At 48.7% G+C, this 8,662-nt stretch overlaps 1 long non-coding RNA gene across 1 annotated transcript; it reads left to right on the top strand.

Moving 5' to 3' along the window:
• On the top strand, positions 1-6,189 carry LOC113876728. Its single transcript, XR_003506575.1, has 2 exons — positions 1-307; positions 6,059-6,189. It is a non-coding gene; the product is annotated as an uncharacterized LOC113876728 (long non-coding RNA).
• The last annotated feature ends 2,473 nt before the right edge of the window (positions 6,190-8,662 follow it).

The following is an 8,662-nucleotide window of genomic DNA, read 5'->3' on the forward strand; positions in this document are numbered from 1 at the left end:
CTATGGGGTAGCACAGAGTCAGACATGACTGAAGCGACTTAGCAACAGCAGCAGCAGTAATTTAAAAAGTGTTCTTCCCATGGACTGTCTCAGGTTTATTGTCCACAGGAGTTCAAGGCATTATCACCAGAAGGCTGTCAGCTTACCTCGTGGCAGTAGTGAAGTCACTAGGTTCTAAGACCTGGCCCTGAGCCTCCAGAATGGATTCCTTCCTTAGAGACTCATCAGGTTCACAGGAGCTTGATGCATAAGCCAAGTGACATTTTACTAACTGAGAGGTGGACTGGTGCTCACGTGCTGGCAAAAGGTATGTTCTCTCCCTGTAGGAGAACCTCCTGGGAAGCCATATTATCAGGAAGCTTCAGTAAGCAGTTAATTTATATAATGTAAATGTTTAATATGCTGGAGTCATATTGTCCGGCATTTGAATCTTATCTTGGTTTCTTATTAGCTGGGTGATCTTGGGTGAATTAGTAACAACTCAACTGCAGGTTTCTTCTCTATAACACTTCTTCACAAAGTGGTAAGGACTGAATGAGACAATCCAAATAAAACATTAGGCATAGTTCGAGGCACTGATAATCACACAATAAATGTAAACTATAATTTTTTTAATTTTTATGCTTATTAACCTACCCTCACTCCCAAATCTGCCTTCTGATGGCCATGGTCTTTAATTAATTAATAGGATTAATTAATTGAATTACTTACTGACTAGGCTTTCCTTGGCCTGGAAGCCATTCTTTCTGAGGAAAGTGTATTTTGTGCTATTATTCTCAGAAGAACAATTCTATTTCCAAATCTTCCTTAGCTCCCACTGTTGTCCCCAGGTAAAGCTTGCAATAATCGTGATCATTTATATGTTTTTTGGGAACTCATTAAGCAAGAGTCTCAATGAATTGAGGAGAGATGTGCTGATTTTCTGAGGAACAATGGGCAAGACTCTTCCCCACTTTGTGGGGTAAGACGTAAAGCTACACCTGAGGACTCCATTGCTCTGTGTCTACTGAGGACATGTGTGAGGCATAATCCAGTGCAGCAAAGATTTACTGAGTACTGCTGTCTTCGGCTGGAGAAGGCAATGGCACCCCACTCCAGTACTCTTGCCTGGAAAATCCCATGGACGGAGGAGCCTGGTAGCCTGCAGTCCATGGGGTCGCTAAGAGTCGGACACGACTGAGCGACTTCACTTTCACTTTTCACTTTCATGCGTTGGAGAAGGAAATGGCAACCCACTCCAGTGTTCTTGCCCGGAGAATCCCAGGGATGGGGGAGCCTGGTGGGCTGCCATCTATGGGGTCGCACAGAGTTGGACACGACTGAAGCGACTTAGCAGCTGCTGTCTTCAGCTCCCTTTCTAGGCACTGGAATACAAAGATGACCCAAGATGTGTTTCCCGCTCATAAAGTTTAGAAAACAAAACCAAAACACATTAATGCATAACTGTGATAATGGGAAGAAATGGACTCATAAAGGAGCAAATCATTTCCCAGGGGTATCTCATTTCAGCTTTGTGTTAATAGGATCTGAAGGGCTTCCCCGGTGGCTCAGTGGTAAAGAATCCACCTTTCCAATGCAGGAGATGTGGGTTTGATCCCTGAGTTGGGAAGATCCCTTGGAGGAGGAAATGGTAACCTACTCCAGTATTCTTGCCTGGAGAATCCCATAGACAGAGGAGTCTGGCAGGCTACAGTCCATGGGGTCACAAAGAGTCAGACATGACTGAGCACACAGGCACGCAAAAGCTCAGAAGGCATTAACAAGGCAAGGCATGTAAGGTGAAGAGCCATAATCAAGGGCATAAAAGGGTACAAGAGTGTTGGGGGACAGTAAGTCATCCCATTCTTTTGGATGAGGGTGTAGTGAGTGATACTAAATCTTGTAAGATATTTGGAAAACTTTCAATCTCAACTGCTAAGGGCCAACCACTTTCTCCTAAATTTTAAAGACCTGCCCTTCTATATCATCTCCTACCCAGACCACAGGAATTTGTTTCCTTATTGATATCTGCTTTCTTCAGATCCCTATGAAAATTCTATTTTACCTCCCAGCTCAAACTACTGCTCTCTACTTTTGCCCAGGCAAAAGTCTAAAGGATTTTGCCTGGGCCTACATCTCACATTTGAGCAGTAGGTTACTTTTGTTCTCTGTGCTCTTACCTGCATTTTTCAGATATGCATTGATCACCCTTAAATAATCCACCTAATCTGTTCACTTTTTTTTTTAAATCTTTTCACTTTTGATTTTAAAAAACACCTTCATGCCTGCCCTGTTAATTGATGTTCACAGTTCTTTTTGAAGAGCCAACCAGTTTTGTCCTTAACTCTAGAAGTGAAGTGACTTGCTCAGAGTTGTCCAGTAACCTGTTGACAAAACCAGAATGAGTACTCAGATCTTCCAGCCCCACCCTCTCTTCCTGTTCTTTCACTGGCCACTCTGCGCTCTTCACTCTGTTAGGTAACATTTCCATTTTTATAGGGATCATCTGTACTTGATGCTTTAGCTCAGGGACTGCTTGGGAGGGGGAAAAGGAAGGGAGGTCTATCAGGGAGCTCTGGACCTCTCTGCTCCCTCATTTTCTCCCCTCCGAATTTTATGTGATTTGTTTAGAGGTAAAAAGGTTTCGTCCCCTCCATGCAAATTGGACAGTGCCTTAACCCAAAGGGAGGGGTTTAATGGTGGAAATTTCAGGCTCTTAGTAAATAGAAGAGGTATTTGGAATAACGATTTACTAATCTAAGTAAACCTTGAATAGGGCTTCCCAGGTGGCTCAGGAGCCCTATTAATTAATTAAAGACTATGGCCATCAGACTCAGGAGCCTGGCAGTCCATGGGGTCACAAAGAGTCAGAAATGATGAAGCAACTGATCATGCATGCATGCAAGTCCTGAATCAACTGCTCTATGCCCAGGTCTGTGTTCAAGGTGCTACTGGAGAGAGATGATGCCCCTAGCCCTCAGGTGCCTCATGTTTTGTCTTGTATTAATCTGGAGACATTAAACCCTCATGAGTTTTAGTAGGTAAAAATCAAGGATGGAGAAGCAAGTAAAAGGAGGGTATGGGTAGCAGGTGTGGGAGGACCAGATTGGTCACCAGATATCACTGTGGTCATACGAGACTTGACAAGGAAGCAAGGATGACTCTCCAACTTCTCCCTCTAGCCTACATCTCTTCTTGCCCAGATCTACATGTCTAGCTTCTTTCTGGACACTTCTCCTGGATGGCTCCCAGGCTACCCTTAGGAGCCTTGTCATTCTCCTCCTCATTTGCTTCGCTAGGGCTCCCCCTTTACAGTGAAAAACACCCCCATCCATCCACCACACCAGCCAGAAACCTAAGCTTCATTCTCTCATCTCCCACATCCCATCAGTCTCCAAATCCCGTCCATTCTACCTTCTGAACATTTCACTCTAACCTCCTCTCTATCTCTACCTGGCTTAGCATCAGGCTCCTCACTGCTCCCTGCCTCCTCCCTCAACACAAAGCAACCTTTCCAAACCACAGATGGGATCACAAAATTCCCCCGCTTCAAGTCCATGCATGAGTCCCCAGTGTCCTAGGAGTAAATCCCAACTCCTCAGCCACTCCACAAGCCCCTTTCTAACTGCCCCCTCTGGATTCAATTTGCCTCCTCCACTCATCTGACCTCACTTCTCTCTGCCTGTATTGTCCCCTGCTCAGGCTTCCATTCCATTCCTTATTTGAGAACCCAGTGGTAAAAGTGCATTCTAAGGAGCTATGTTTCATAGGGGACTCTGAGGGGTATTTTTATCCAGACTTTTTCTGCACTAAACATATACTGTTCTTTCATATTCACAATGTTTTCATATTGTGTTAAGTTTTAGAGATATGCATCAAAAGCTATTTCTTGACCACTTACTATATATTTGGCCTTAGTTGCTGGGAACAGTAAAGGCAGATGCAGCCTGATTAAACAAGAATTGCCTGGAGCACATGTTTAAAATAAAAGATTCCTTGGTCTCTGAATTTGAATCTCCAGGGAAGTTCTCAAGTGAATTTTAGAACTGAGTGAGTTGGAAAGACCTAACCTGATTTCATTTATAAGAAATATCCAGGGACCTCCCGGTGGCTAAGATTCCCACTTCCACTGCTGGGGACGCAGGTTCAGTCCCTAATTAGGGAACTAAGATCCCACATGCCAGGTGACTCAGCCAAAAAAAAAAAAAAGAAAAGAAATACCCAGAATAGGCAAATCTATAGAATCTGTGGTTTCAGTAGATTAGTGGTTGCCTTGAGGGCTGGGGGGCAGGAAAGGGAAGGGGATGCAGAGGTCCTGGGGATGATACTTAAGGAGTGCTGAGTTTCTTTTGAGGTTGATGAAATCTCTAAAATTGATTTGGTGATGATTGTAGAACCCTAAATACACTAAAAGCCACTACTGAATTATACATTTTAAACGGATGAATTGTATGGTATGCGGACTAAATCTCAATAAAGCTGTTTAAAAACAAAACAAAAAACTTGGACCAAGCTCTACAAGGAAGGCAACAATCATCTTTCCCAGACTTGGGTGGTATGCGTTACCTAGCTGACCAGTCAGCAAATACTTACAGATGTATATATTGGAGGTGTAAACAGTGATTGCAGTGAGGTGTGATTCCCCTAAAACTGTACTAGGGGAAACGCATGCTCCTATGATAGGAGCACAGTGGAAGGGAAGCTTCCTGAGGAAATTTGTGATGTTTAGGTTGAAGCCTATCAAGTAACCAGGCATTAGCAAGGCAAGATGAGGAGTGTACCACAGAGGGGCAAGCAAGCCCCAAGGATGGTTCAGTGAGGTCCCGTGCAGACTGAGAAGTTAGGTGGCAGAAGTGGGGCTGGAGAGAGGAACCCACTTAAAAGCTTTTGTGAGCCAGGTTGAGGGGGCTGGAATTTTCCCTAAGAAACAGACTGTAGTGATGGGTCTGTTTTTAGAAATCACTTTGCACCTTGGAGACTGGCTGGAAGAAGGGCAAGACCAGAGACAGGGAGCCTGTGAGGGGGCAGTTTTAGTGTTTAGGAGAGAGGTCAACATGTCTGGAAACTGAGTGGTGCCAATGGGGATGAAGAGAAACAGAACTTATCAATATTTAGGGCATTTAATTGCGAAGATTCTGATGGTTGGGATGAGGGCACAGGGGCAAGAATCAAGAGTGAGGCCCAGCTGTGTGGCTTGAGTACCTAGGTAGTTGGTAACCCTGAGAGTCTGGGAGGAAAAGCAGGTTTTGAGATGTTTGATTTTGAGCATGCTCTTCAAAAGGCATCCAGTCAGCAGTTGGATATGAGGGTCAGGAGATGAGGAGAGAGCCATGTGAATCACAGCCATGAGGCATACAGCCTTAGCATATAGATGGAAGCCAGAGAAATGGATAAGGTGGTTCAGGGAGTGTGTTTCAAAAGAGAGGAGCAAGGGGCCTAGAATGGAATGCTGTGGAGTGACGTTTGTAAGAGGATGCTTGAGGAGGAGAAAGCTGTAGGGAGATTCAGAGGAAACAGCTAGAAACATCAGTGTTAGCATGGCAATTCAGTTGCTTATTCAGCTTCTCCAAGTCAATACTCTTGGCAGATCCAATATGCTCTGGGTGTCTTCAGAGAAAAATGAGACTTGACTATTGATATCAAACTCAAACTGTGACCATCACCTCATTGCAGCCTTCTGAAACAAGAGGCCTCTCCCTGCAGGCCAATGACAGTCTTATTTTCCAAATGATAGTTTTTCCTTAGCAGTTCATATAGGTCTGGGAGTCCTTCCCAAGCTCACCCTCTGTATTACATCGGCCCAGGAGAGCCAGGTCCAGCAGTCAGGCCAACAGCTTTCTGTCCACAGCCGAGAGATGGCCTAAATAGGGTCCTCCAGGGATGCCAGGGGTGGGGGGAACATGTCATATGCCCAGGGTTCAGCAAATTGTACCCACACACCAGGCAGAAGCCCACAAGGAAGGCACCCCCACTCTGTGGGCAAGACAAAGAAGCAGTTCTCTTCCCACATGCCAACCCATCTGCCTCTTTGCCTTTACCAACATGTTTTTTTCTTTCTTCTTTTTTTGGTTTTCTGCAGCTCTGAATACATGAGGAAGGAGAGTAGGAGACTGGTGAGAAGGTAAGGTTGGAAGAGGGCAAAAGGAAAGGAGGTGGGGTGGGGGGATCCAGTGCCCACTGACCCAATAAACTGTATCCTGGACTACCTCAGCCTGGTCCCTTTTTTTGCAGCATGGGCTTATAAGTTTCTCCAGGGGAGAGCCCCAGCAATAGTAGCCAGGGCATGGCTGCGGCCTTGATGACTTGATCGATGGGGCGTTTGTCAGGATGTCACAGACTTTGGAGGCCCACTTCCTTCTGTCCCCTCACAGAGCTGGCACAGGCTCCACAGGACAGCTGGGTACAGGCTTTCCCTGCTCTGGTGCATCTGACTCCTGGTGGTGTCATGAGCCTCCCGTCACCGGAGGCAGCAGGCTCAAAACTGTCCAGAGTCGCCAGAGTGAGAGCCTCTCCGAACCTGTGTGACAGCAGGGGAGGAGGTGTGCTGGGAGCAGCTTTGCCCTGTGGGAAGACCTATGGGAGCACCTGTGAGGGTTTGCATGTGCTGGGGAGGGCAGGGTGTGCAGAAGGGAGGACAAGGGCTTCCCCTGCCACTCCCCATTCCTGCCACCTCATAGACGTGGGCCTGAGCATAGGAGGCCATACAGCCTGACTTTAAGTAATTGATGGAGAGGGGTTGGGTGGCTGTTCTGGGGTTGATCCACTGCTCTGAACTGGGTAGGCTCGATGGGGCCAAGGCCTGAGGCTCTTTCTGTCTCAGCCTTGACAGTGCTTCCGCTGTACCTCACAGCACCCTAAGTCTAGCTCCTACTCACCCTGACCCTCCAATCCACCCTCACCTAGAGCTGAATACGAGGCTCAGGATTCAGGGCTCTCCTTGTAGAGGACAGAGTTAGGTACCCTATCCCTTCCCAGAATAGGAAAGCAGAGATGTAGGGCCACTCAAATTTCCAGTGACCTGTTGACCCCTGGCAGGGGTGTTTTTCCACCCTCCATTTCTTGCCCAGGCCCTGTCCTCTCCTGTGGGGTTGAGCCATGAGTTACTGCTGATCTAGTCACCCCGCTGCACTTTCCCAGGACCTGCTAGGCCTGTGTTCACTTCCTCTTTCCCCAGCACACAGGCCATGCTTTGGATGTCAGTGGACAGTCCTGTCTTCCCAGTGGGGCTCTTGTGGGGCCACAGGCCTAAGGGACTCTAGGGGTGGTTCTGGGCCTGCAACGCTGCTTCGGGGGCCCTTACAGCAAGCCCAGGCTGTGGCCAGCTTTGGGTGCTGGCTCGGTCTCTATCAGTTGTTTGCCTTCCCCTGCTACGGCAGCCGATCATCCCCCCAAAACTGAGCTGACCATCTCTCCCATACCGCCCTTCACAGTTACAGAGGGAACACGCAGCCCATGTGCTGAGGGCGGTCAGCCTGCCCCCACCCCCGCGCCCACCCCTACCCAACTGGAATGAGCCACCTGCATCCACACACAGGTGTTTCCTGTGCTCCTTCCTGTTACCGTTTTTTTTTTTCTGCTCAGCTTGGCTTCCCCAGCAGGTGGTTAAAGGCCCAGCCAAACCTCTACATACACAGCTCTAAAGCACAGGGGGGCAGAGCTCTCTGGGGATCTGGGTCACCCCTGAGGGGGCGGGGGGGCTATTGGCACCTCATTGGCTCTTCCTGAGTGCAGGCATACAGATTGTCCCCAGGGTGTCACGCTGCTGTGCTATGGGGACACCAGAGTGGGCTCAGGGACCAGGGAAGGCCCTCCCCTGCGCTGTCGCCACTGAAAGCTCTGGCGGGACGGGGAAGGTGCAAGACCTGTTTCTCCAGCTTTGAGTGTGGGCTTTCCTCCAGTCCTCCTAAGAACAGACCTGCCATCCTGCAGTCCCACCCTACCCTCAGGTCCCTCCCACTGAACTCGTTAACTTTCTGGGGTTAATAAACTCACGTGAGCCCTCTCCCTGGGGCAGCATGAGTCTGCCAGCTGTGGCAAGGTCACAAGGTTTAGTCAGGTTTGTTATTACAGAGGGGAGGCGGCTCAGGGACAGGAGGGACTTACTGTTAAAGAGAGTCATAGGGCAGCCACCCACGTCACCTGTCTTCCCGGCCCCAGCTCTCCCCTCGGCAAGAACCTCCTCTCAACCCACCCACCTCCTTGGGCACAGCCCCTTCTGTAGGAAGTTGCCTTTGCTGAAGTAAAGACCCAGAAGCCTGGCATTCCCTGACGGGGTTCTGCTGCCCCCTGGTGGCCAGAAGCTCCAGCCACCACCGCACCGTCTCTTCCTGCCTGCTTCCTCTTTGCCTCCCAGCCAAGCCAGCTGCTGCTAGGGAGCCATTCCCAGGACTGGCACCCTTTGAGCCTTCTCTAGGCCAGCTCCAGAGTTTAGTTCCAGACTAGTCCTATAGCTTCCAGGCCCAGGGTACACCCACCTGCAGGCCAGGCCTCCTCAGCAACACTCCACCACCCTCTTCCTCTGCCCTTTTTTCCAAGCCCATTTCCAGCCTCTGGGCTTCTTCCATCTGGATTTCCAGGGCAAAAGCACATGGTACTGTCACAGTTGGAGTGTGGACACACTAGTGTCAGGGCCACAGCCAGAAGATGCTGGAGCAGGAGGTTAGAAGTGCACCAGTCCAGGCTA

This window comes from Bos indicus x Bos taurus, chromosome 18 (genome assembly GCF_003369695.1).
Source record: "Bos indicus x Bos taurus breed Angus x Brahman F1 hybrid chromosome 18, Bos_hybrid_MaternalHap_v2.0, whole genome shotgun sequence".
NCBI classification, from domain to species: domain Eukaryota; kingdom Metazoa; phylum Chordata; class Mammalia; order Artiodactyla; family Bovidae; genus Bos; species Bos indicus x Bos taurus.